Source organism: Triticum aestivum, chromosome 6A (assembly GCF_018294505.1).
Source record: "Triticum aestivum cultivar Chinese Spring chromosome 6A, IWGSC CS RefSeq v2.1, whole genome shotgun sequence".
NCBI lineage: Eukaryota > Viridiplantae > Streptophyta > Magnoliopsida > Poales > Poaceae > Triticum > Triticum aestivum.
Genome location: NC_057809.1, coordinates 450289559 through 450316936, shown reverse-complemented (window position 1 = coordinate 450316936; position 27378 = coordinate 450289559). Strand labels below are relative to the sequence as shown.

Here is a 27378-nt window from a genome sequence, read left to right as displayed (position 1 = left end):
TGGAGGGCGATCTCCTCTTCGTCAAGGTCTTCGGGTGCTTCGGCACTCGGGCGAAGTGCTGCGTGGACAGCTCCTCCGATAGCGAAGGCTCCTCCCTGAGCGAGAGTGACGAGGAGGAGAGCGACAGCGACGATGAGGGTAGCGGGCGGCGGGGTGGCGGGTCCGACTAGGCGTCGGGCGCCGCTTCGCGCGGCACCGGCGACCCCATCATCCGTGTCGCCGGCTCCTTGAACTCCCCGGGGTCGTCTCCTTGGGCGGCTGGCGTAGGGAGGCTGCGGAAGGGGAAGAGGGCTGGTGACAAGGCCGTCAGGTCGGAGTACGAGGGCGTGGTGCCCTCGACAGCGTGCTGACGTCCTGCCGCCCCGTCTTCGAGCCCCGCTTCCAGCGCCGCCATCGCCGTCCAGCCTTCGGACGGCCCCTGGGATGTTCTCTTGGTGTCTTCTGGCACCCGTAGCTCGCCTAGGCGCTCCTTTTGCCCTTTTCGCCTCCTTGACCTGCCTCCTGATGAGAGGGACAGGAAAGGGATTACGGGCAGAAAGTAAACCATATGCTTACGCTGGGGGCTGCGCTGGGGGCTGCTCTGCGAAGTGATGGCCGGATCCGGCAAGGTGGTCTCGGACGCGCCTCATGTCGTCGCAGTGGGCTCGTCCTCGATGACCACCACCTGAGCCTTGGCCCTCTTCGCCGCCCTCTGGGCCAGAGTCCTGAAAAGGGAGAGCCCAGAGTGGATCAGATCCGATGCAAGACAAGATCAGCAAGTTGAAGAACTACAAGAACAAGCAAGGGAATCTTACTCTTCTTCTTCCTCCTCGTCGGAGCTGAGCGCGGAGAGGTCGAAGTTCGGTCCACTTCCAGCGCGACGAGGTGGAGGGGTGGGATCCCTTGGCCGCTTGGCGGGGACTGCGGCGCCAGCCCGAGACGGCCCCGCTTCAGTTGTCGCTGCGGCGGGAGGCGCTCCCGCGGCAACCGTACTTGCCGCGGTAGAGTGCGTCGCGCGACGCTGCGGCTGTTGGCCCACTTGCCGCCCTGCTACGTCGCCGGCCCTGCGAGGCGCCTTCTTGGCTGCGCTGGGGGCTGCGCTGCGGGCCCTGCTCGCGGCAAGCTCCTCGGAGATGGCGGGCCGCTCGCACCCTCGGCGGGCTCGTTCGACTCGGCGTCGGGCACGGCGAGCTCTTCTTCCTCTTCGGGCTGCTCCCGTTCGGCAAGACTCATCGCCAACGCCGCGTCCGCTTCCTCCACGGTGAACCCGAATTCACCCGCGGCCGCGGCCGCCGCCGCCTCTTCGGCCCTGGTGGCGATGCGCTCCATCTCTTGATCAGTGGTGTCGCGGGTGAGGAGCTTCTTCTCGTCAGCATTGACCACCACCTCCACCAGGCTGTCGAAGAACTGCTGCACGACGTCGCCGGCGGGCTCTTGCCAAGTTGGAGCAATCCCGTGCGAGTCACACAACGGCATCATTGCATAGATGCGGTCGCGCGAGGAGTTGTTGCACAGAGGCACAATGCCTGCCGGCAACCTGAACCACTCGGGATGCTGCGGGTCATGCTTGAATATTTCCTTAAGTATCCCGTCCAATTCTATGACGGTGAAATCGAAGTTGAGGCCTGGGCGCAACCTCATGATATCTGCCGGGCCTCCAAATTCCCAGGCGGGTCTTCCCCTCGCCTGCAGAGGGGCGATGCGCCGGCGAAGGAAATCTGCGCCGACAGCTCCTACAGTCAGCCCGGCAAGCCTGAGACGCAAGATCCGAGTGGTGGCGATCTTCAACTTGTCATCGTCCGCGGACAGGGCGCTCCAATCATTGCCTCGCACTGCTGGGGCTTGGCGCAGGGTGGTGAACGGCTGCAGGTTCTCCTCTACAACCCAGCACCAGTTTGCTCTCCACTCATCCCACTTGTTGCGGAGTTCCCCCTCCAGATAGGTCTCCTTCTTGCCGGCTCGCGAGATCCAGGCGATCCCCCCGGCAAGGGTTTCCCCTCTCTCGACACGGGGCATGAATAAATGGCGGAAGAGAGCTATGTTGGGGTGGACTCCGACAAAGTTTTCGCATAGATGGGCGAAAACTGCCATGGTCAAGACGGTGTTGGCGGTAAAGTCAAGGAGGTGGAGCCCGTAGGTGTTCATGATATCACAGAAGAAATCAGAGAATGGCGGGCAGAGCCCGCAGTAGAAGAACACGGCGAAGAAAGGGTACCCGCCAACTGGAGCTTCTTGCGAGGTGATGGCGGAGAGTACCTTTGTGCGCGGATGCGCCCGTGTCTCCGTCGACCAGAAGAGATAGTACCACTCCCTCAGATCCTTTGCGGAGAGCTCGGGGAGGAAGGTGGCTCGCTCTTTCCGCAGCGCCTCAAGCCGCTATGCTTCGGTCGACTTCACAGTTTTCGCGGCCTTCCCCTTTCCGGGCTTCGGAGCCATGGCAGAGGCGGTGGGGGAGATCGACAGCGCTGGTAGTGGCGGCGGCGACGGGAGTGGAGCGCTGCTCTCTTTCGACTTTGGAGGCGGAGGAGGGCAGCGGAGGTTTCTGAGATTGCAGCAGCAAATGGCGAAGATAGGGGAAATACCCCTGTTTCCCCTGCTTATAAGGAGGAGGGGGCGGACGTTGCGCTCTTTCCAAATAAAGAACCACCCACGATCTCCCCCACGACGCCGTGATTGACGCGTGCCGTTGCGGGGGGTGCGGTGGATACGGAGCGAGATTTGGTGTGGACCCAGGCCGCGCGTGCCCGTGCACTGTTTTGGGCCTGGCCCAACAGCGCTCGGCACCGTGTATGGCCTAGGCCCCGGGGATCCTGTCGGTGTACTAGAGTAGGGGTACCCTAGTATCCCGAACTCGTGCACGGGCAGTTGCAGCGCCCCGAGGCAAGGCTTGCCGGGTGACCGCCAAGACCCTCCGTGGTTCCCTTGAAGACCATTCAAGAACAAAGTACTCAAACCAAGGCCCCGGCAAGAGGATCTTGCCGGGAAGAGACAAGGCCCCGGCAAGAGGAGCTTGCCGGGAAGAGACAAGGCCCCGGCAAGAGGAGCTTGCCGGGAAGGCCGCTCAAGGCATACCAAGAAAGCTTGCCGCGACGCGCCCTGCGTCCCGACAAGATCCAGCGAGCGACAAGCTTCCGGACACGACAAGACGACGACCCCGGCAAGGTACTTGCCGGGGGCCAGTTGCCACTCTGTACCCACGCTCCAGCGCACCCACCCGCGTGTTGTCGGGGAAACTGATCCACGAACACCTATGGGGATCGGCGGACCGAGACCCTTTCGATTCGGTGAGGGCGGAGGTTGAACAAAGAGCGGATCGAGGCGGTACACGCGAGCAGTTTTACCCAGCTTCGGGCCGCACGGATGCGTAAAACCCTACTGCTGCTTGTTTGTGTGTATTCAATTCTTACTCAGGAGCGATGGACACTATCAGACTGAGTGTGGGAGTGTTTCTGGTGTTTCGTATGAGCCGAATCCCTTCTACGTTGCGCCTGGGCCTCCTTTTATATTCTCAAGGGGTCACCGACAGGTGGCAACGTAGACGAGAGGGGTAGAAATGGAAAAAGAATGCGGTAGCTGCACCTACCGCTACTGTAGACACAGTGCACCCTACCTAACTCTGACGGCAGGGGACAAGAGCATTGAATGCCTGTCTGAGTTGCCTAAACAGTGCAAAAAGTGACTGTTAGGAGCGCCACCGTTCGCCACGATGGCCTTCTCTTCATCTCCGCTTGCCACCACGTACCCCTGGCTGCACAGGCTCCCGCCATGCGCCCCCTGAGGAAGCCTCATGGAGACACGCGGGTGGGTGCGCTGGAGCGTGGGTACAGAGTGGCAACTGGCCCCGGGCAAGTACCATGCCGGGGTCGTCGTCTTGTCGCGTCCGGAAGCTTGTCGCTTGCCGGATCTTGCCGGGACGCAGGGCGCGTCGCGGCAAGCTTTCTTGGTATGCCTTGAGCGGCCTTCGCGGCAAGCTCCTCTTGCCGGGGTCTTGTCTCTTCCCGGCAAGATCCTCTTGCCGGGGCCTGGGTTGGCCTTCTCGGCAAGCTTCTCTTGCCGGGGCCTTGGTTGGCCTTCCCGGCAAGCTCCTCTTGCCGGGGCCTTGGTTTGAGTACTTTGTTCTTGAATGGTCTTCAAGGGAACCACGGAGGGTCTTGGCGGTCACCCGGCAAGCCTTGCCGCGGGGCGCTGCAACTGCCCGTGCACGAGTTCGGGATACTAGGGTACCCCTACTCTAGTACACCGACAGGAGCCCCCGGGCCTGGGCCATACACAGTGCCGAGCGCTGTTGGGCCAGGCCCAAAACAGTGCACGGGCACGCGCGGCCTAGGTCCACACCAAATCTCGCTCCGTATCCACCGCACCCCCCGCAACGGCACGCGTCAATCACGGCGTCGTGGGGGAGATCGTGGGTGGTTCTTTATTCGGAAAGAGCGCAACGTCCGCCCCCTCCTCCTTATAAGCAGGGAAAACAGGGGTACTTCCCTTATCTTCGCCATTTGCTGCTGCAATCTTAGAAACCTCCGCCGCCCTCCTTCGCTTCCAAAGTCGAAAGAGAGCAGCGCTCCGCTCCCGTCGCCGCCGCCACCACCAGCGCCGTCGATCTCCCCCACCGCCTCTGCCATGGCTCCGAAGCCCGGAAAGGGGAAGGCCGCGAAAACTGTGAAGTCGACCGAAGCGCAGCGGCTTGAGGCGCTGCGGAAAGAGCGGGCCACTTTCCTCCCCGAGCTCTCCGCAAAGGATCTGAGGGAGTGGTACTATCTCTTCTGGTCGACGGAGACACGGGCGCATCCGCGCACAAAGGTACTCTCCGCCATCACCTCGCAAGAAGCTCCAGTTGGCGGGTACCCTTTCTTCGCCGTGTTCTTCTACTGCAGGCTCTGCCCGCCATTCTCTGATTTCTTCTGTGATATCATGAACACCTACGGGCTCCACCTCCTTGACTTTACCCCCAACACCGTCTTGACCATGGCAGTTTTCGCCCATCTATGCGAAAACTTTGTCGGAGTCCACCCCAACGTAGCTCTCTTCCGCCATTTCTTCATGCCCCGTGTCGAGAGAGGGGAAACCCTTGCCGGGGGGATCGCCTGGATCTCGCGAGCCGGCAAGAAGGAGACCTATCTGGAGGGGGAACTCCGCAGCAAGTGGGATGAGTGGAGAGCAAACTGGTGCTGGGTTGTAGAGGAGAACCCGCAGCCGTTCACCGCCCTGCGCCAAGCCCCAGCAGTGCGAGGCAATGATTGGAGCGCCCTGTCCGCGGACGATGACAAGTTGAAGATCGCCACCACTAGGATCTTGCGTCTCAGGCTTGCCGGGCTGACTGTAGGAGCTGTTGGCGCAGATTTCCTTCGCCGGCGCATCGCCCCTCTGCAAGCGAGGGGGAGACCCGCCCGGGAATTTGGAGGCCCGGCAGATATCATGAGGTTGCGCCCAGGCCTCAACTTCAATTTCACCGTCATAGAATTGGACGGGATACTTAAGGAAATATTCAAGCATGACCCGCAGCATCCCGAGTGGTTCAGGTTGCCTGCAGGCGTTGTGCCTTTGTGCAACAACTCCTCACGCGACCGCATCTGTGCAATGATGCCGTTGTGTGACTCGCACGGGATTGCTCCAACTTGGCAAGAGCCCGCCGGCGACGTCGTGCAGCAGTTCTTCGACAGCCTGGTGGAGGTGGCGGTCAATGCTGACGAGAAGAAGCTCCTCACCCGCGACACCACTGATCAAGAGATGGAACGCATCGCCACCAGGGCCGAAGAGGCGGCGGCAGCCGCGGCCGCGGGTGAATTCGGGTTCACCATGGAGGAAGAGGACGCGGCGTTGGCGATGAGTCTTGCCGAACGGGAGCAGCCCGAAGAGGAAGAAGAGCTCGCCGTGCCCGACGTCGAGTCGAACGAGCCCGCCGAGGGTGCGAGCGGCCCGCCATCTCCGAGGAGCTTGCCACGAGCAGGGCCCGCAGCGCAGCCCCCAGAGCAGCCAAGAAGGCGCCTCCGCAGGGCCGGCGAATTAGCAGGGCGGCAAGTGGGCCAACAGCGGCAGCGTCGCGCGATGCACTCTACCGCGGCAAGTACGGTTGCCGCGGGAGCGCCTCCCGCCGCAGCGACAACTGAAGCGGGGCCGTCTCGGGCTGGCGCCGCAGTCCCCGCCAAGCGGCCAAGGGATCCCACCCCTCCACCTCGTCGCGCTGGAAGTGGACCGAACTTCGACCTCTCCGCGCTCAGCTCCGACGAGGAGGAAGAAGAAGAGTAAGATTCCCTTGCTTGTTCTTGTAGTTCTTCAACTTGCTGATCTTGTCTTGCATCGGATCTGATCCACTCTGGGCTCTCCCTTTTCAGGACTCTGGCCCAGAGGGCGGCGAAGAGGGCCAAGGCCCAGGTGGTGGTCATCGAGGACGAGCCCACTGCGACGACAGGAGGCGCGTCCGAGACCACCTTGCCGGATCCGGCCATCACTTCGCAGAGCAGCCCCCAGCGCAGCCCCCAGCGTAAGCATATGGTTTACTTTCTGCTTCTGGGTGCGCGTGGTTACTCTTTTCCTTTGTTGACATCTAATCACTGGTTTGTTTGTGCAGGAGCAGAACAGCTTCATCAGGAGGGCATGGTGATCTCCTCCGACTCGTCGTCTGCTTCGACTACGCCGCCAAGGGCGGACTCCCCGGCAAGGGCGCGTTCTCCGGCAAGGAAGCGATCTCCGGCAAGGGAGGAGTCTCCGGCAAGAGGGGAGTCTCTGGCAAGGGACAGCGCCAACGATCCCCCGGTGGTGGAGGTCATGACAGCAGATCCCAGCACAGGTAGTCCTACTTGCCCGAAACTTTCCTCGTAGTCTTCTGCTGATTTTTCTTCTTGAATACTTGTTTGATTTCTCCTTCTTCTCCGGTCGTCAGACCCACCCTCCGCGGATCCGATGGAGACCGAAGCGGGCGGCGAGGAGGACGCGCGCGGCAATACTGATGATGCCGCGGCCACCGAAGAAGGAGCCGGCGCTGACGTGCCCGCCGGCGAAGAGGCCGCCAAGGATGCCGCCAAGGAAGCTGGCGGGGGATCTGGCGATCGCACTGACGGCCCTGAGGCCGCAGGAGCGTCAGGCGCTGCACCGACCGCCGATCCCTCCGCCGCTGCTGCAGCGTCAGGCTCCGAGGAGCCCCAGCCCGGCGCCTATCTGAAGGCCGGCGAGGGCATCTTCATCAAGCTCCCTTGGGCGTCAAGCTCCAGGGCGCCGGTGGAAGGAGAAGCTCTGGATGGGGAGGTGCTTGCCTCCGCCGGGTTGTCAATCGTTGACACGCCGAGAAGCAGCAGTGACGAGCCCGAGGAGGAGCGGCTGCTGCGGAGGCTGCTGGCGCTCTATCGCGCCCGCCAAGTCAAGTTGGAGTCCCGGGAAGCGCTTGTCGCGAGGGCGAGCATGGACATAGAGAAGCGTGCGGAGGAGCTCCGGGGTCTTCGCCAAGAAACTCTCCGGGCCTTGGCGGAGGAGCGGGAGCAGCTTGCTGAGGAGCGAAAGGCCTTCCTTCTTGAGAAGGCCGAGGCTGAAGAGCAGCAGCGGCTCACCGGCGAGAAGCTGTACGCGCGAGAGGGCGAGCTGACTCAGCGGAAAGTGAACCTCGACAGCCATGAGGAGGAGCTTGCCGCGCGCGAACGGGCACTTGGCGGGTCGCTCCAAGAGGCAAAGGATGCGGCTGCGGCTGCCGAGACCGCCAAGAAGGAATTGGAAGTAAAGGTGGCGCAGCTGGAGGCTGATCTGAAGGTGGGTGGCGAAGAGCTTGCCACGCTCAAGCTGGAGCGCGAGAAGGACACCCTTGCCCATGGTGAGCTGCAGGGCCAACTCTCCGAGAGGGGCAAAGAGCTGAGCGCCGCCAAGAATTCAAATGCTGATCTGGAGCTGAAGCTGGCCACCTTGACGGAGACGTTGGATAGCGCCAGGAAACGGGAGGCAGACTTGAAGAAAGACATCAAGGCCAACGATGTGCTGCTGGCGAGGGCCGCAGAAAACCAAAATCTCCTCAGAGATACCGTGGAGCTCTGGACGGAGGGCCTCGTGAATATAGCTGCAGTCATCGAAGAGGAGCTGGTGCAATTGGGGGTGGAAGGCTTCGGGCATTCCTCCGACGAGAATCTCCAACCCAGCGCCAAGCTCACTCTGTTCTTCAAGGGCGTGGCGACGGTGCTCCAGCAACTTCGGGAACGGATCCCAAAGCAGTTGGCCGACGAGTCACGCTCGATTTGTGCCGGAGTTCTGGAGAAGGTGCTGGTGAAGGTGGCCTTCCGCAATCCGGGCCTCAACCTCACCAATGTCCTCAAGAAGCTGCCGGCGGATGTTGATCTTGACGCACTTAAGGCCCTCGTCGCACCCATTGTGGACAGGGTGAACGAGGTCAAAAGGGTTGACGGCGGTCGCGTGGATTAGGCCGTCCGCTTCTTCTTTCCTTGTCGCTGCCAGCCATGTCATGGGAACACTTTATTAGAGGCGTGACAAGTTATTTTTGTAATATAACTTTATCTTAGGCAAAAAATTGCTATGTTACTTCCTTTACTCGACTCTTGGCTTTGTATGATTCTGCCCTACGCTTTCTAGGGAAACTTGCCGGTGCAGGCACCCTTGCCGCGAGCGCCGAGTGCGGAACTTCAGCAGCCTGCTGGCAGGGTCGCTACCGACAAGCAACCTTGTCGCAACTAGTTGCAGCTCACTTAAGTTGTTGAGCGAACTCGAAACAAAGTAAGGGCGCTAGCGGCTCACTTAAGTTGCTGAGCGGACTCGAAGCAAAGTAAGGGCGCTAGCAGCTCACTTAAGTTGTTGAGCGGACTCGAAACAAAGTAAAGGCGCAACTAGCTATGAGTTGGTTCCTCCGCGCACAGGTTTTCCATACAAAGCACGGTCGTTCAAGGAAAATAACTTAAAAACTTAAAAAACTGATTGTTCAAGCTTTAGCAACTTAGCTTTTCTATCGTCTGCTTCCCGGCAAGGAGGAACTTTCTTGAACGGCCTGGTCCACACCATTATCTTCTCCTTCCCCCCCGGTAAACCTTGTGGGCGAGGGAACCTTCCTTCTTTTGAGAAAGAAACAGAGAAATAAAGTAATGATATGGAGCCTTGGGCTCGTTATTGCTTACCGGGGTCTGGTGCTGCACAAAGTGTCAGATAACATATGCGAAAAAGGATTATAGCATAAAAAAACTGACAAGATGTGCGAGGCACATGAACTTTACTGGTGCACGGGGTCTGCGCCCGGCTTTGTACAAAGGATTACATGCAACAGCGGCAAGACTTGTACAAAAGGTGGTTGCCGGAAAAGCTTCCGGCAACCGCGCCCTACGGGTAAAACTTACGAAGATGTTCTATGTTCCAGGAGTTGCTCACCGGAATGCCATCTTCGGTCTCAAGGCGGACAACGCCGGGCCTAGTGACTCGTCTTACCCGATAAGGGCCTTCCCACTTCGGCGTCAACTTGTTGGAATTCTTGGTGGACTGAACACGCCGAAGAACAAGGTCGCCTTCCTCGAAGCTTCTAGCTTTAACTTTGCGGCTATGGTAGCGACGCAAAGCTTGCTGGTAGCGAGCGGCTCGCACAGCAGCCTGAAGACGGTCTTCCTCAAGGAGCAGCGCGTCATCTTGCCGCAGCTGCTCTTGCTCAAGCTCATCATAAGCGAGCACTCGAGGTGACCCGTATACGAGTTCCGTGGGGAGAACTGCCTCTGCTCCATAGACTAGAGCGAAAGGTGTCTGGCCAGTGGCTCGATTTGGTGTCGTTCTGATTGACCAAAGAACCACCGGCAGCTCCTCGATCCAGTTTCTTCCGCACTTATGCAGCCTGTCGAAAGTTCTGGTCTTGAGCCCGCGCAGCACTTCAGCATTTGCCCTCTCTGCTTGACCGTTGCTTCTCGGATGAGCAACAGAAGCGAAGCAGACCTTGGCACCAAGGTCTTGGACGTACTGCATGAAGGTGCGGCTCGTAAATTGCGTGCCGTTGTCGGTGATGATCCTGTTAGGGATCCCGAAACGGCAAACAATCGACCTGAAGAACTTGACTGCTGACTGTGCTGTCACCTTCCTCACTGGCTGCACTTCCGACCACTTTGTGAACTTGTTGATTGCGACGTACAAGTACTCAAAGCCCCCGACAGCTCGGGGGAAGGGGCCGAGGATATCGAGCCCCCAGACCGAAAATGGCCAGGATAAAGGGATCGTCTGGAGAGTTTGAGCTGGCTGGTGTATCTGTTTGGAATGGAACTGGCACGCTTCACACTTGGTTACTTGTGCAGTTGCATCCTGGAGGGCTGTCGGCCAAAAGAAGCCTTGCCGGAAAGCCTTGCCGGCAAGTGCCCTTGCGCCTATGTGGTGGCCACATATGCCTCCATGTATCTCTGCCAACAGCTGTTGTCCATCTTCCCGGCAAATGCACTTCAATTTCACACCGTTGAGTCTTATTCTGTACAGTGTGTTGTCGACAAACTTGTACATACTTGACTGCCGGGCTACTCTTTCAGCTTCTTCTTGCTCTTCGGGAAGCTCTCCTGTCTGAAGGAAACGAACAATCTGCTGCGCCCATGCTGGAGCTTGTGGCTCGACAACAAAGACTAAAAGCGTATCTGTTGCTGCGGGAACATCCGCTTCTACGGCAAGAACCTGCGGTTCGGCCGGAGCGTGATATTCCCCGACAAGCTTGTCGGAGCAAAACTTGTCGGGAGCGTCTGCTTCAATGGAACAAACCAAGAGGTTCGCCGGAGCAGACTGCTCCTCAGCACTCTTGGCGTCGATCTTGGGGACCTTCTTGGCGGCGGCTTCGGGAAGCTCTGCCGGAAAGTAGTCACCGGAAACCAACTTCCTCTTCTTGCTTTGTCTAGTTGATGGTGTCACGGATGGTTGAGTCAGCTTGAGCACAAAGATCCCTGGTTCCACAGGCAACTTTAGTGCAGCGCACTTTGACAGGCCATCAGCAATGTCATTCTGAGCTCGTGGAACGTGTTCCATTTGCAGGCCGTCAAAGTGCTCTTCTAGCTTCCTCACTTCATCAACATATGCTTCCATCAACGGACTCTAGTAATTCTTGTTCACTTGGCGGACGACAAGCTGTGAGTCACCCCTGACAATGAGCTTCTTGATCCCAAGGTCGGCTGCGATTCTGAGGCCGGCAAGCAAACCCTCATACTCTGCAGTATTGTTCGTTGCTTGCTCCTTGGGAAAGTGCATCTGGAGTACGTACTTGAGGTGCTCTCCGGTGGGTGCAATAAGCAGCACGCCAGCACCGGCGCCTTGCAGCGAGAAGGCACCATCAAAGTACATCAGCCACTCTTTGCTTGTCTCCTTGACGGGGATGCTCGTCTCTGGAATTTCTTCATCTGGGGTTGGCGTCCACTCTGCTATGAACTCTGCCAATGCTCTGCTTTGGATAGTTGAAGTGCTCTCAAACTTGAGGCCAAAGCTTGAGAGTTCCAGCGCCCACTCGACAATCCTGCCTATTGCTTCTGGATTTTGCAGTATCCTTTTCAGCGGAAAGCGAGTGACGACTGTGATCTCATGTGCTTGGAAGTAATGGCGCAGCTTTCTCGAGGCCATGAGGAGGCCGAAAAGCAACTTCTGCACTCCAGAGTACCTTGATATGGCTCCCTGCAGAAGGGAACTGACAAAGTAAACTGGGCGCTGCACCATTTTCTTCTGCACCTCCTTGCACGTCTGCGCAGATTCCTCTTTGTCGGGACCAGAGCTTGTCGGAGAAGCCCCTTGCTTGTCGCTGGATTCACTTGTCGCGGTCGCTGGCTCATCATCCACCTCCCTCTCCGCTACTAACGCAGCACTAACCACTTGATTGGTTGCCGCTAGGTACAGCAGCAACTTCTCTTGTGGTTTAGGTGCGACAAGTATTAGAGTGGAGGACAGGTACCTCTTCAAGTCCTGCAGCGCGGCCTCCGCTTCCGGAGTCCATTTCATTGGACCTGCCTTTTTCAATATTTTGAAAAACGGCAGGGCGCGCTCAGCAGACTTAGAGATAAACCTGCTGAGAGCAGCCACGCAACCGGCAAGCCTTCGCACATCCTTGACACGCTTCGGTGCTTCAATCTGCTCGATGGCCTTGATCTTGTCGGGGTTGGCTTCAATTCCCCGCTGAGACACGAAGAACCCGAGAAGCTTGCCGGAAGGGACTCCAAACACGCACTTCTCGGGGTTGAGCTTGAGGTTGATCTTGCGCAGATTTGCAAAAGTTTCTTCTAAATCTTGGATCAGGGTAGCCTTGTCCTTGCTCTTGACCACTATATCATCCATGTAAGCTTCCACATTTCTGTGTATCTGTGGCTCAAAAGCGACATGGACTACCCTTGCAAATGTTGAACCAACATTCTTCAACCCAAAGGGCATCCGTACAAAACAGTATGTGCCGCAAGGGGTGATAAATGTGGTTTTTTCCTCATCCTCTTCTGCCATGAAGATTTGATGGTATCCTGAATATGCATCAAGAAATGAAAGCAAATCACATCCAGCTGTGGTGTCAACAATCTGGTCAATGCGCGGCAAGGGAAATGGATCTTTGGGACAAGCTTTATTGACATCAGTGAAGTCTATACAAAGCCTCCATTTCCCGTTCGCCTTGCGCACGACTACAGGATTGGCCAACCACGTGGGATGGAGCACTCCTCTGACAAGGCCTGCTGCTCCCAATTTCCTGATCTCTTCTGCAATGAACTCTTGGCGCTCCACCGCTTGCTTCCTGACTTTCTGCTTGACGGGCCGCGCATGAGGACAGACGGCTAGGTGGTGCTCAATTACTTTCCTGGGAACACCGGGGATGTCAGACGGATGCCATGCAAACACGTCGACATTCGCCCGCAGGAAAGCAATGAGCGCGCTTTCCTATTTGGGGTCAAGCGCGGCACTGATGGTGAAGGTACCACCAGTGCCGTCCTCCTTGGCGGACACCTTCTTGGTCTCGGGTGGAGCTGCCATCGTCTTCTTGCACTTGCCGGTGGAGCTCGATGGTGCGTCCTCGACGGTAGCGCAGCACTCCGAAGAGGTGCGCTTGACGGAGTGGGCATCAGAGCTCTTGCCGGACTTTGTCTTCTTCTTCCCCCCGGGAGCTTCAGCGGCAAGTGTGTTGTGATCAGCTGCGGCTGCTGCTTCCCGGTAGATCTTGTCGGCGCAGATAAGGGCATCCTTCTTGTCGCCGGGGACAGAGATGACACTTATCGGGCCTGGCATCTTGAGCATGTTGTATGCATAGTGAGAGGCTGCCATAAACTTGGCGAGCGCTGGACGGCCAAGGATCCCATTGTAGGGCAATGGAAAATCGGCAACGTCAAATATGACCCTCTCAGTTCTGAAATTCAGCTCGCTGCCAAATGTGACCGGCAACGTGATCTTCCCCTTCGGCTTGCTCCTTCCCGGGTTGATTCCTTGGAATGTGCTAGTCTCTTCGAGCTCGCTGTCAGGGATCTGGAGTTTCTGAAGGACCGCGGAGGAGATCAGATTCAAGCCGGCCCCGCCGTCTACTAGCATCTTCGTGACCTTGAGGTTGCGGATAGTTGGTGAAACCAACATCGGCAAGCGCCCGACCGCAGTTGCGCGATCAGGATGATCCTCAATGTCGAAGATGATAGGCGTGCTGGACCATTTCAGAGGCTTGCGTGACTCTACGGATGGTTCCACTGCATTAACCTCCCGCATCCACTGCTTGAGTTGGCGGTGCGAAGTATGCAGAGAAGCACCACCGTCAACGCACAGGACCTCTGTAGCTTTCTGAAATTCCTGCTCATCGGCCTCATCATCATCCACGTCTTCATCATCGTCGTCATCTTCATCCTTGTCGCGGCCTCGGGGAGGCCTATCTCCTTGCCGCTGCTTGGCCTTGCCGTGGCGTCCTCCTCGGCCGGGACGTTTCTTGCCGGATCCACCAGTTCCTTCCTGGGCCTTCTCCTTGTCGCGCCGCTCGTACTCAGCTTTCTGTTGCTCAACAAGCTGTTCGACTTTCTTGCAGTTCTGGAGATCGTGACCCTTGGTGCGGTGAATCTTACAATACTGCTTGCCGGAGCTGTCCTGCTTGTCGGCGGCCGCCACAGGCTGGGCTTCCTTGTCGGAGCCACCAGCTTTAGCTTCCTTGGCGCCACCTCCGTTGCCGGTCTGCTCGACAGCTAGCACTTCCTTGCCCTTATTCCTTCTGTCGTTCCGCCGTCGGCCTTTCCTTGTCGGGACGACATCCTCACTGTCGGATCCTCCTGCTCCTGTACTCTCTCCGGGGAGCCTCCTTCCCTCTTCAGCGCGTGCACACTTGTCGGCCAGGGCGTAAAGCTCGCTGACGCCTCTGATCTTACACATCGCCATCTCCTCCCTCATCCTTCGGTTTCGCACGTTCTGATGGAACGCGCTGATGATCGCGGCGGGGTGGACGTCTGGGATGTTGTGCTGTACACGGCTGAATCTCTGAATGTACTTGCGCAGTGGCTCTCCTTCCTTCTGGGCGAGCAGATGAAGATCGCTCTCTTGGCCATGTGGCTTATGGCCGCCTGTAAAGGCGCCGACAAACTGATGGCACAGATCAGCCCAGGAGGATATGGAGTTGTCCGGCAAGTGCATGAGGCAGGATCTCACATTTGGCTTGAGCACCAGCGCGAAGTAGTTGGCAAGGATCTTGTCATCTAGTCCCTCGGCAGCCTGCACCACAATGGTGTAGATGCTGAGGAACTCCGACAGATGCGTCTTGCCGTCGTACTTCTCCCGTACGCCTGGCTTGAAATTCTTTGTGCTGGGCCACTAGACTTGCCGCAGCTCACGGGTGAACGCAGGACAACCTACCGCGTACGGTAGATCGCCTGGTTCCCCTGGCGCATGCATGTCAACAGAGGGCCCAGCGCGCTTGTCGGATTGACGTCGCGCTTCTCTTCGGCGCTCGATGCGGGTTCGAGCGTCTTCTTGTTGTCGTTCATGGAGAACTTGGCGCTGGTCGCGACGAGCTCGTGGGTCCGACGACGCGGTGGAGCCGCTGTCGGGGTGGACCCGGCGAGTCGGCGATTTTGGCCTTCGTAGTGGAGAGTGCATGGAAGTCGCACCTCCCCCGGTCTTGTTGCCATCGGCTCGCGTCCGGCTGTCCTGCCGCGGCAGCGAAGTGCTTGGTTGCCGCGCAGTGTCGCCGTTGGTGAAGCCGATGAGGCTCTGGATAGTAGCCCTCCATTCGTCGGTCTTGTCCACCGTCGGAGGGTAATCTAGGAGTAGCTGGGCCCGCGCCAAGGCTTCTGCTGGGGTGGTGGGCGGCGGAGGTGAACGGTGCGAGGAGAGGGGCGTGCTCGGACTCCTAACCAAGTTAGAAGGAGCAGCGTCCCGTCCCGGCGACCGCACCTCGCTGGGGCCAGCATGCTGGCGTGCATGCTGGTCTTGAACGCCACGTGAACCACCAGCTTGATCTTGGGTCAGCGGACGTATGGCGCTACGAACGCTATGACGCTGCTGGTCCCGCGCCTCCTGAGAGGGGCGCGGTGTGCGCATGGACGCCGAGGTCTGTGCCGCCTTGTCCTTGGACTTGGCCGCACTGAGGGCTCCCTCGTCGACGCCCATTCTTTCGCCGGCGTCCACTCCACCACCCGTTTGCTCCGGAGGCGGTGAAAGCGACGCAGACGGAACAACTGCCTTCGAATCCTTCTTCTTCGGTGGCATGTCGATGAAGACGATGAAGATTTAGCTCGCGTGCCGATCCTTTCCGGCAACGATCTTGCCGGGAGCCGGTGTCAAGAACAACGAAGTTCTTCGCCATAAGCCTTTCCGGCAACGATCTTGCCGGGAGCCGGTGTCAAGAACAACGAAGTTCTTCGCCATAAGCCTTCTCGGCAACAAGCTTGCCGGAAGCCGGCATCGAGAACGTCAAAGTTCTCTGCTGAAGATAAAAGCCTTCCTGGCAACAAGCTTGCCGGAAGCCGGCATCGAGAACGTCAAAGTTCTCTACTGAAGATAAAAGCCTTCTCGGCAACAAGCTTGCCAGAAGCCGGCATCGAAAACGTCAAAGTTCTCTGCTGGAGATAAAAGCCTTCCTGGCGACGAGCTTGCCGGAAGCCGGCGTCGAGAACGTCAAAAGTCTCCGCGAGAAACATAAGACCTCCCGGCAACTGTCGGTGTAGCGAAAACCAGGGCTACACTAACCGCCGGAAGGAGAAGATAATGGTGTGGACCAGGCCGTTCAAGAAAGTTCCTCCTTGCCGGGAAGCAGACGACAGAAAAGCTAAGTTGCTAAAGCTTGAGCAATCAGTTTTTTAAGTTTTTAAGTTATTTTCCTTGAACGACCGTGCTTTGTATGGAAAACCTGTGCGCGGAGGAACCAACTCATAGCTTGTTGCGCCTTTACTTTGTTTCGAGTCCGCTCAATAACTTAAGTGAGCTGCTAGCGCCCTTACTTTGCTTCGAGTCCGCTCAGCAACTTAAGTGAGCCGCTAGCGCCCTTACTTTGTTTCGAGTTCGCTCAACAACTTAAGTGAGCTGCAACTAGTTGCGACAAGGTTGCTTGTCGGTAGCGACCCCGCCAGCAGGCTGCTGAAATTCCGCACTCGGCGCTCGCGGCAAGGGTGCCTGCACCGGCAAGTTTCCCTAGAAAGCGTAGGGCAGAACCATACAAAGCCAAGAGTCGAGTAAAGGAAGTAACATAGCAATTTTTTGCCTAAGATAAAGTTATATTACAAAAATAACTTGTCGCGCCTCTAATAAAGTGTTCCCATGACATGGCTGGCAGCGACAAGGAAAGAAGAAGCGGACGGCCTAATCCACGCGACCGCCGTCAACCCTTTTGACCTCGTTCACCCTGTCCACAATGGGTGCGACGAGGGCCTTAAGTGCGTCAAGATCAACATCCGCCGGCAGCTTCTTGAGGACGTTGGTGAGGTTGAGGCCCGGATTGCGGAAGGCCACCTTCACCAGCACCTTCTCCAGAACTCCGGCACAAATCGAGCGTGACTCGTCGGCCAACTGCTTTGGGATCCGTTCCCGGAGTTGCTGGAGCGCCGTCGCCACGCCCTTGAAGAACAGAGTGAGCTTGGCGCTGGGTTGGAGATTCTCGTCGGAGGAATACCCGAAGCCTTCCACCCCCAATTGCACCAGCTCCTCTTCGATGACTGCAGCAATATTCACGAGGCCCTCCGTCCAGAGCTCCACGGTATCTCTGAGGAGATTCTGGGTTTCGGCGGCCCTCGCCAGCAGCGCATCATTGGCCTTGATGTCTTTCTTCAAGTCTGCCCCCCATTTCCTGGCGCTGTCCAACGTCTCCGTCAAGGTGGCCAGCTTCAGCTCCAGATCAGCATTTGAATTCTTGGCGGCGCTCAGCTCTTTGCCCCTCTCAGAGAGTTGGCCCTGCAGCTCACCGTGGGCAAGGGCGTCCTTCTCGCGCTCCAGCTTGAGCGCGGCAAGCTCTTCGCCACCCACCTTCAGATCAGCCTCCAGCTGCGCCACCTTTACTTCCAATTCCTTCTTGGCGGTCTCGGCAGCCGCAGCCGCATCCTTTGCCTCTTGGAGCGACCCGCCAAGTGCCCGTTCGCGTGCGGCAAGCTCCTCCTCGTGGCTGTCGAGGTTCACTTTCCGCTGAGTCAGCTCGCCCTCTTGCGCGTACAGCTTCTCGCCGGTGAGCAGGCGACAGAAAAGCTAAGATGCTAAAGCTTGAGCAATCAGTTTTTTAAGTTTTTAAGTTATTTTCCTTGAACGACCGTGCTTTGTATGGAAAACCTGTGCGCGGAGGAACCAACTCGTAGCTAGTTGCGCCTTTACTTTGTTTCGAGTCCGCTCAACAACTTAAGTGAGCTGCTAGCGCCCTTACTTTGCTTCGAGTCCACTCAGCAATTTAAGTGAGCCGCTAGCGCCCTTACTTTGTTTCGAGTTTGCTCAACAACTTAAGTGAGCTGCAACTAGTTGCGACAAGGTTGCTTGTCGGTAGCGACCCCGCCAGCAGGCTACTGAAGTTCCACACTCGGCGCTCGCGGCAAGGGTGCCTGAACCGGCAAGTTTCCCTAGAAAGCGTAGGGCAGAACCATACAAAGCCAAGAGTCGAGTAAAGGAAGTAACATAGCAATTTTTTGCCTAAGATAAAGTTATATTACAAAAATAACTTGTCGCGCCTCTAATAAAGTGTTCCCATGACATGGCTGGCAGCGACAAGGAAAGAAGAAGCGGACGGCCTAATCCACGCGACCGCCGTCAACCCTTTTGACCTCGTTCACCCTGTCCACAATGGGTGCGACGAGGGCCTTAAGTGCTTCAAGATCAACATCCGCCGGCAGCTTCTTGAGGACGTTGGTGAGGTTGAGGCCCGGATTGCGGAAGGCCACCTTCACCAGCACCTTCTCCAGAACTCCGGCACAAATCGAGCGTGACTCCTCGGCCAACTGCTTTGGGATCCGTTCCCGGAGTTGCTGGAGCGCCGTCGCCACGCCCTTGAAGAACAGAGTGAGCTTGGCGCTGGGTTGGAGATTCTCGTCGGAGGAATACCCGAAGCCTTCCACCCCCAATTGCACCAGCTCCTCTTCGATGACTGCATCAATATTCACGAGGCCCTCCGTTCAGAGCTCCACGGTATCTCTGAGGAGATTCTGGGTTTCGGCGGCCCTCGCCAGCAGCGCATCGTTGGCCTTGATGTCTTTCTTCAAGTCTGCCTCCCGTTTCCTGGCGCTGTCCAACGTCTCCGTCAAGGTGGCCAGCTTCAGCTCCAGATCAGCATTTGAATTCTTGGCGGCGCTTAGCTCTTTGCCCCTCTCGGAGAGTTGGCCCTGCAGCTCACCGTGGGCAAGGGCGTCCTTCTCGCGCTCCAGCTTGAGCGCGGCAAGCTCTTCGCCACCCACCTTCAGATCAGTTTCCAGCTGCGCCACCTTTACTTCCAATTCCTTCTTAGCGGTCTCGGCAGCCGCAGCCGCATCCTTTGCCTCTTGGAGCGACCCGCCAAGTGCCTGTTCGCGCGCGGCAAGCTCCTCCTCGTGGCTGTCGAGGTTCACTTTCCGCTGAGTCAGCTCGCCCTCTCGCGCGTACAGCTTCTCGCCGGTGAGCAGACGACAGAAAAGCTAAGTTGCTAAAGCTTGAGCAATCAGTTTTTTAAGTTTTTAAGTTATTTTCCTTGAACGACCGTGCTTTGTATGGAAAACCTGTGCGCGGAGGAACCAACTCGTAACTAGTTGCGCCTTTACTTTGTTTCGAGTCCGCTCAACAACTTAAGTGAGCTGCTAGCGCCCTTACTTTGCTTCGAGTCCGCTCAGCAACTTAAGTGAGCCGCTAGGGCCCTTACTTTGTTTCGAGTTCGCTCAACAACTTAAGTGAGCTGCAACTAGTTGCGACAAGGTTGCTTGTCGGTAGCGACCCCGCCAGCAGGCTGCTGAAATTCCGCACTCGGCGCTCGCGGCAAGGGTGCCTGCACCGGCAAGTTTCCCTAGAAAGCGTAGGGCAGAACCATACAAAGCCAAGAGTCGAGTAAAGGAAGTAACATAGCAATTTTTTGCCTAAGATAAAGTTATATTACAAAAATAACTTGTCGCGCCTCTAATAAAGTGTTCCCATGACATGGCTGGCAGCGACAAGGAAAGAAGAAGCGGACGGCCTAATCCACGCGACCGCCGTCAACCCTTTTGACCTCGTTCACCCTGTCCACAATGGGTGCGACGAGGGCCTTAAGTGCGTCAAGATCAACATCCGCCGGCAGCTTCTTGAGGACGTTGGTGAGGTTGAGGCCCGGATTGCGGAAGGCCACCTTCACCAGCACCTTCTCCAGAACTCCGGCACAAATCGAGCGTGACTCGTCGGCCAACTGCTTTGGGATCCGTTCCCGGAGTTGCTGGAGCGTCGTCGCCACGCCCTTGAAGAACAGAGTGAGCATGGCGCTGGGTTGGAGATTCTCGTTGGAGGAATACCCGAAGCCTTCCACCCCCAATTGCACCAGCTCCTCTTCGATGACTGCAACAATATTCACGAGGCCCTCCGTTCAGAGCTCCACGGTATCTCTGAGGAGATTCTGGGTTTCGGCGGCCCTCGCCAGCAGCGCATCGTTGGCCTTGATGTCTTTCTTCAAGTCTGCCTCCCGTTTCCTGGCGCTGTCCAACGTCTCCGTCAAGGTGGCCAGCTTCAGCTCCAGATCAGCATTTGAATTCTTGGCGGCGCTTAGCTCTTTGCCCCTCTCGGAGAGTTGGCCCTGCAGCTCACCGTGGGCAAGGGCGTCCTTCTCGCGCTCCAGCTTGAGCGCGGCAAGCTCTTCGCCACCCACCTTCAGATCAGTTTCCAGCTGCGCCACCTTTACTTCCAATTCCTTCTTAGCGGTCTCGGCAGCCGCAGCCGCATCCTTTGCCTCTTGGAGCGACCCGCCAAGTGCCCGTTCGCGCGCGGCAAGCTCCTCCTCGTGGCTGTCGAGGTTCACTTTCCGCTGAGTCAGCTCGCCCTCTCGCGCGTACAGCTTCTCGCCGGTGAGCAGACGACAGAAAAGCTAAGTTGCTAAAGCTTGAGCAATCAGTTTTTTAAGTTTTTAAGTTATTTTCCTTGAACGACCGTGCTTTGTATGGAAAACCTGTGCGCGGAGGAACCAACTCGTAGCTAGTTGCGCCTTTACTTTGTTTCGAGTCCGCTCAACAACTTAAGTGAGCTGCTAGCGCCCTTACTTTGCTTCGAGTCCGCTCAGCAACTTAAGTGAGCCGCTAGGGCCCTTACTTTGTTTCGAGTTCGCTCAACAACTTAAGTGAGCTGCAACTAGTTGCGACAAGGTTGCTTGTCGGTAGCGACCCCGCCAGCAGGCTGCTGAAATTCCGCACTCGGCGCTCGCGGCAAGGGTGCCTGCACCGGCAAGTTTCCCTAGAAAGCGTAGGGCAGAACCATACAAAGCCAAGAGTCGAGTAAAGGAAGTAACATAGCAATTTTTTGCCTAAGATAAAGTTATATTACAAAAATAACTTGTCGTGCCTCTAATAAAGTGTTCCCATGACATGGCTGGCAGCGACAAGGAAAGAAGAAGCGGACGGCCTAATCCACGCGACCGCCGTCAACCCTTTTGACCTCGTTCACCCTGTCCACAATGGGTGCGACGAGGGCCTTAAGTGCGTCAAGATCAACATCCGCCGGCAGCTTCTTGAGGACGTTGGTGAGGTTGAGGCCCGGATTGCGGAAGGCCACCTTCACCAGCACCTTCTCCAGAACTCCGGCACAAATCGAGCGTGACTCGTCGGCCAACTGCTTTGGGATCCGTTCCCGGAGTTGCTGGAGCGTCGTCGCCACGCCCTTGAAGAACAGAGTGAGCTTGGCGCTGGGTTGGAGATTCTCGTTGGAGGAATACCCGAAGCCTTCCACCCCCAATTGCACCAGCTCCTCTTCGATGACTGCAACAATATTCACGAGGCCCTCCGTTCAGAGCTCCACGGTATCTCTGAGGAGATTCTGGGTTTCGGCGGCCCTCGCCAGCAGCGCATCGTTGGCCTTGATGTCTTTCTTCAAGTCTGCCTCCCGTTTCCTGGCGCTGTCCAACGTCTCCGTCAAGGTGGCCAGCGGCAAGGCTTGCCGGGTGACCGCCAAGACCCTCCGTGGTTCCCTTGAAGACCATTCAAGAACAAAGTACTCAAACCAAGGCCCCGGCAAGAGGAGCTTGCCGGGAAGGCCAACCAAGGCCCCGACAAGAGGAGCTTGCCGAGAAGGCCAACCCAGGCCCCGGCAAGAGGATTTTGCCGGGAAGAGACTAGACCCCGGCAAGAGGAGCTTGCCGGGAAGGCCGCTCAAGGCATACCAAGAAAGCTTGCCGCGACGCGCCCTGCGTCCCGGCAAGATCCGGCGAGCGACAAGCTTCCGGACGCGACAAGACGACGACCCCGGCAAGGTACTTGCCGGGGGCCAGTTGCCACTTTGTACCCACGCTCCAGCGCACCCACCCGCGTGTCGCCATGAGGCTTCCTCAGGGGGCGCGTGGCGGGAGCCTGTGCAGCCAGGGGTACGTGGTGGCAAGCGGAGATGAAGTGAAGGCCATCGTGGCGAACGGTGGCGCTCCTAACGGTCACTTTTTGCACTGTTTAGGCAACTCAGACAGGCATTCAATGCTCTTGTCCCCTGCCGTCAGAGTTAGGTAGGGTGCACTGTGTCTACAGAGCGGTAGGTGCAGCTACCGCATTCTTTTTCCATTTCTACCCCTCTCGTCTACGTTGCCACCTGTCGGTGACCCCTTGAGAATATAAAAGGAGGCCCAGGCGCAACGTATAAGGGGTTCGGCTCATTCGAAACACCAGAAACACTCCCACGCTCAGTCTGATAGCGTCCATCGCTCCTAAGCAAGAATTGAATACACACAAACAAGCAGCAGTAGGGTTTTACGCATCCGTACGGCCCGAAGCTGGGTAAAACTGCTCGCGTGTACCGCCTCGATCCGCTCTTTGTTCAACCTCCGCCCTCACCGAATCGAAAGGGGCTCGGTCCGCCGATCCCCATAGGTGTTCGTGGATCAGTTTCCCCGATAAAAATGGTTCAGAATTAGAAAAAAACTAAGTATCACGCCACTTCATAATTGGTTGAATTACCAGGTAGCACGTGATGTTTTATAACCTTTCCAGCGGAAGCATGAAGAAACAGACATCATTGCAAAATTTCAGCAACTACCTTTTTCTTGCCAGGGGTTTCAGTGACTTCAGTGCCCCCTTTTTGTGTGCATACATCAAGATCTCTAGCAAAAATAGATTGAAACGCGTAGATGTTACTTAAAAAATGAATGAAACAATCAATATATGCGCAATGTTATCATAATTAGTCAAATCTAATAGCCGCATAACATTTTAGCACATCAAAAGAGAATGCATAGTGCTGGAAAACACCAAAATTATGCTGTGAAAACCAATAGCTACATCACCATAAATATACTACAAAGAGGAGCGGGGAGTCAATGGAGGCGATGGTATCCACGAAGAAGTCAGGAACCCACTGCACTGGCAGCAGCGTCTATCTCTCCGTCGGCAACCATGAGACCATGGCCAAGTAAGGAGCAGGATGCGGCCCCGACTGGAACGGCCTGCTCAAGTGGAGCCTCGCCCACGACGGCGTCTACACCAACCGGCCGCGCGCAGAGAGAGAGAGAGGAGGGATCCGTCTCTGCAAAAGGAGCTCCAATCTATCCCCATTGACGCCTCCCAACATTCGCCAATCGTCTGCTGCGCTCACCCCGGTTCGTTCCTACTACGGGAGAGAGAGAGATCGGGAAGACAGGGGATAAAAAGGGCCGAGAAGGGGAAGAGACCGGGAAGAGGAGAATATCGTGTATTTCCGTTGAATAAAAAGAAGTAAGCTAAATTAAAAAGACCTGCAAAAAAAATCCCGAGGGAAGATGGATGTTCGGATGGAAATTATATTTGCTGAAGATGAGAAGAAAACGTCTGCAGGTTACTGGAAGGGGAAGATTGCTTTCACATGTGGGACCTCCACGTTCATTAAATAGGAGGAAAAGCTATCAATTGATCAATTCTTCTTTTTTGAAAAGAAAAACGACGTGGTCTTGAGTGGGACTGCATGAGGTGTGACATGGCTGGATGTGATTGGATGATGACGTGGCTATGCTGCATGTTGAGATAAATCAAGTAGTGGGGGTGAACTTCTTAAGTATATAGGATAAGTCAATGTTTTTTAAGTCAAGATAGTAAATCATAATGAAATGCATTAGTTCTACCAAGAATACCACCATTATTTATTTTAGAACATGAACACACTCAAAATACAATATTTTAATTATATAAGAAGCTACATTTATTGGGAAATAAGCATAGATCTGTAGGGAGGAGAGCGAAAGAAACTTTCAGGTTTCGCTTTACCTATGGGTGCCTTTATCTAACCTTTGTTGCTAAACTGAAAAAGAAATAAGCTGTAAAAACGAAATACATACGACCACAGGAAGGAAGCCAAAGTTTCAAGTTTTTAGACATGAAGTTGCTTTAGCTACACCTTTAGTATAAACATTCCCGAGTTCAGCTCCCTAATGTCCCTTGAGGTGATCAAGACATCCAAGGATATGGTAGTGAGTTTCATTAGTAAATTAGCCCAACAACTCTGCACTTCAGGATATTACTGTCACCTACTCGTATATATGAGTAATGTGAATTCCCTACTTTGCACTAACCTGTAAGAAAAGAACATATATCTCCGAAGCTACTCTCTACCTACAATCTTTCCTAACCAAAACAAGGCGGACCACCAAACAAGACACAAAGACACCTATAGCATTTAAAAGAAACTATGTTCTACACTGAAAATTTCATACAAACAAATATTACTGAGAAAAGAAACGAGGGCCTACATATCATATAGGATAAAGTGGGGATTTATTCAAACAGAGCCATGTGTATCCAAATAAAGAGGATGGTGAAATAAGTAGGTTACATTCAGAAATATGATTTACACAATGGAAGTAATCAGTTTCTTCGTTTGCTTTCTAGTATCTCATAGTATTGGCTTGCATAAACACTGCTTATAATTTCAAATGAATAAAATATTTTTTACAGGATCAAGGAGAACATAGTTGGTTAATCTTTAAAGTTTCAGCTACAGTAATTTGAAGGACCTTTCAAACTAATTGTTCAGATGATAAAAGAGCTGCAACTGTAGTTAAATTCATCAAATCATAATGGCATTCATGATTGTATAATTTTCAACTGTTATTAAATTCAGCATAAGGGGCAGTCTACCTGCTGCCCACGCCCACAGCTCGTGCCTCGTTCCGGCACTACTCGAGATTTAAATGATAGATAACTGATACTTGGTGACCTTTGCGAAACCTACTAACTAAAGTTGTGTCATCACAAGAAAATGTTGTGTTAAAAAAATCAATATCAGTCATTCGTGAGACAATTCGATTCCAGTCTTTATTAAGATTGGGTATGCACTTTCAGTATTCAAAAACTAAAGCAGAATATGAAAGCTAGTGAATCTCAGTTCCTAACACAAAAATCCATTGTTAAAATATGAAAAAAAGCCGCAGAAGTAATACAACATAACCAACAGTGCACAATGAGAGATACTACATACACGATGTTCGTCAGTCAAGTAGGAATAGTACTTGCCAGATTAGAAGAGGATTCTCATTGTGGCGGTTTCTTCCTGTGAGCAACTGATGCACTATCTTATCTGGATCATCCCAAACAAAAGGAACCGAGCAAGAAACTTCTACCTAAACACACAACATAAATGATCTATCGCGTGAGTCAACTAAGATTGCATGAACGAGCACACAAAGGTCGAGCACAAAGAGGGCATGAAATCATATATATACCTCGTAGGACACACCCCAGGAGGTTCCCCTGGGAAAAACCTGCCTTGGAACGGGCGTGACATCAGCCAGCAAACCTGAGGAGTGGCCACGGCTGGGGGGCAAAGATCCAACGAACGGGGAGAGGTGGACCCATGGGATCCAGATCTGCTCCTAGCCGGGGACGCCTCGCCTGGAGCGCTTATCCCATTTGAGGTGGATGTGGGAATTGCAGCGAGTAACTGGGAGCTGGGCGTTGGTCGGACTTAGGTCTCTTCCGTAATCTGTACTTATTTGGCGGCCACTGACCGGATTCCTGCCTGTCGCTGGCAAGCTGAAGGTCCGGTTGCCACCAGCAAGGAGACACGAGCAGCAAGGACCTCGCTTCTGATCGGCCCTTCATGGTTGCTTACAAAGGCAGAGCTTCACGTCAAAATTACTTAGTACTAAATTAACAGGATAATAAATAAAGAACTTGTAACTCATGTCGAGAAGGATTACATACCATGTTGATTCAGTTCCATAGAACTATGATTAGCATCAGTGCAAATTCTTTTACATGACAGTGCAGCAAATTCATGTACTGAAAAACGACCCTCAACTAAACAGACAATGTGACTATTTGCATACATTAAAACAAATGTTTTTGCTTGTTGATATCAGGTTATGCTCAAGGTCAAGACTTCAAGCAAGTACAACTAACTGATGTTGTTTAATCCTAAAAAAATAACTGATGTTGTTCAATCCCTAAAAAGAGAACTATATCAGACAAGACACAAATGGTAGTGCCATATACAAATGTATCTATCTGCTGCAGTATAAGTATGAACAGAGAAAATGAAAGAAGCACGCATATTCTTTATATGCAGAAGCACATATACTATGCTTGAAAATGAGAGTTAGTGGTAATATTTACCTGATTGGAAATTCAGAGCTTTTCATATAGCAATTGAGATAGATGAAAGGAGCAGCACGGCCTCATCCATCTCTTCCTTGGTGGATCTGAGTTGCACAAAATTCAGATAGATAAAAGAGTAGCACGGCTTACTGCTGTTTGTTTATCACGGCTGGATCTCATCTGCAGAAAATTCAGATAGGAGGAAAAGACCAGCAGTCCAGCACAGTCTGCTACTATTTGTTCATCACGGCTGGGTCTCATCTGCATCCACACGGACTGGCCATCGAACGCCTACCTCCGCTCCCGTGAAGTGCAGCCATGGCGAGCCGCCACCAGTCGCCTCCTCCGGCCTTCCGACAAGGCCAACGCCTCCACCAGACGCCTCAAAGTCTCCACAGCCCGCCCCTTCCCTAATCCTTCGTCCGTCGGACTCGACGGAGCGACGCTCACACTCGAAAGCAGCAGCAGCTTGCCTAAGGCTGCGTCTCCAACCGCCCGCAGCCGCAGCCTCGCATGGTGCCCAAGCGCTCGATATTCGCCGGTGAGCAGCAGAATCCCCGCCGGCCAATCCCTTTTCCTTCTCTCTCCCATCTCCCTTTAAATCTCGCCCCGCCATCTTCCCCTGCAGGAGCTCACCGAGCAACCATGGCACCACCCCGAACTCTGGATCCGGCGCCGCCCAACCTCGTCGGCCTTCCGCGCGCCTCTCTGAACCTCCTCTGTCTGTATCCATCCGTTGGCAGCCGCCTGTCGCCGTTCTCCACGGTGGGAGGCAGGAGGCGGCCGGCGGAGCACGGTGAGATGGGGCGGCGCAGGAGGCGGCCAGCGGAGCTCGACAAGGCAGGGTGGCGCAGGAGGCGGTCGGCGGAGCGCGAGGAGGCAGGGCGATGCATGAGGCCGCCGGCGGAGCGAGGCGAGGCAGGGCAGGAGGCGGGCGGCGGAGGACGGTGAGGCGGGGCGGCGTAGAAGGAGGCCGGTGGAGCGTGGCGAGGCGGGGCGGGACAGGAGGCCGCTGGCGGAGCGCAGCGAGGCAGGGCAGGAGGCGGCCGGCGGAGCAGGAGGCGGGACGAAGCGCAGCGCGGAGAGGGGGAGCGCGGGGCTGGCTTTTTTTCCTTCGTACCGGTTCGGGCTGACTTATGATGAGGACTGCGGGTCGAATAACTACAACAGCAGGGACTTTTTTGCAAAAATTCTGACGACGTACCATCAGAAGCACTCGGTGGTTTATTATTATAGGGAGATATATATAATATATAATATATAATATATAGGGTCGCGCTATTTGTCACCCTGCGTGAGGAATAGTTATTCTTCACCCCCTCTATTT

General features: G+C 55.4%; 1 long non-coding RNA gene across 4 annotated transcripts in view; it reads right to left on the bottom strand.

Moving 5' to 3' along the window:
* The window catches only part of LOC123127852 (uncharacterized), a 33604-nt gene extending 6430 nt beyond the window's left edge, over window positions 1-27174 (bottom strand). Inside the window, exons 1-3 of one of the 4 annotated variants that reach the window (XR_006462828.1) lie at window positions 26070-27174; window positions 25178-25561; window positions 22525-25075 (exon numbers count right to left, since the gene is read on the bottom strand). This is a non-coding gene — a long non-coding RNA (uncharacterized lncRNA). Of the gene's footprint in view, window positions 1-22524; window positions 25076-25177 lie in introns of all 4 variants that reach the window. The other 3 variants (XR_006462829.1, XR_006462826.1, XR_006462827.1) reach the window with 3 other exon arrangements.
* Between the last annotated feature and the right edge of the window lie 204 nt (window positions 27175-27378).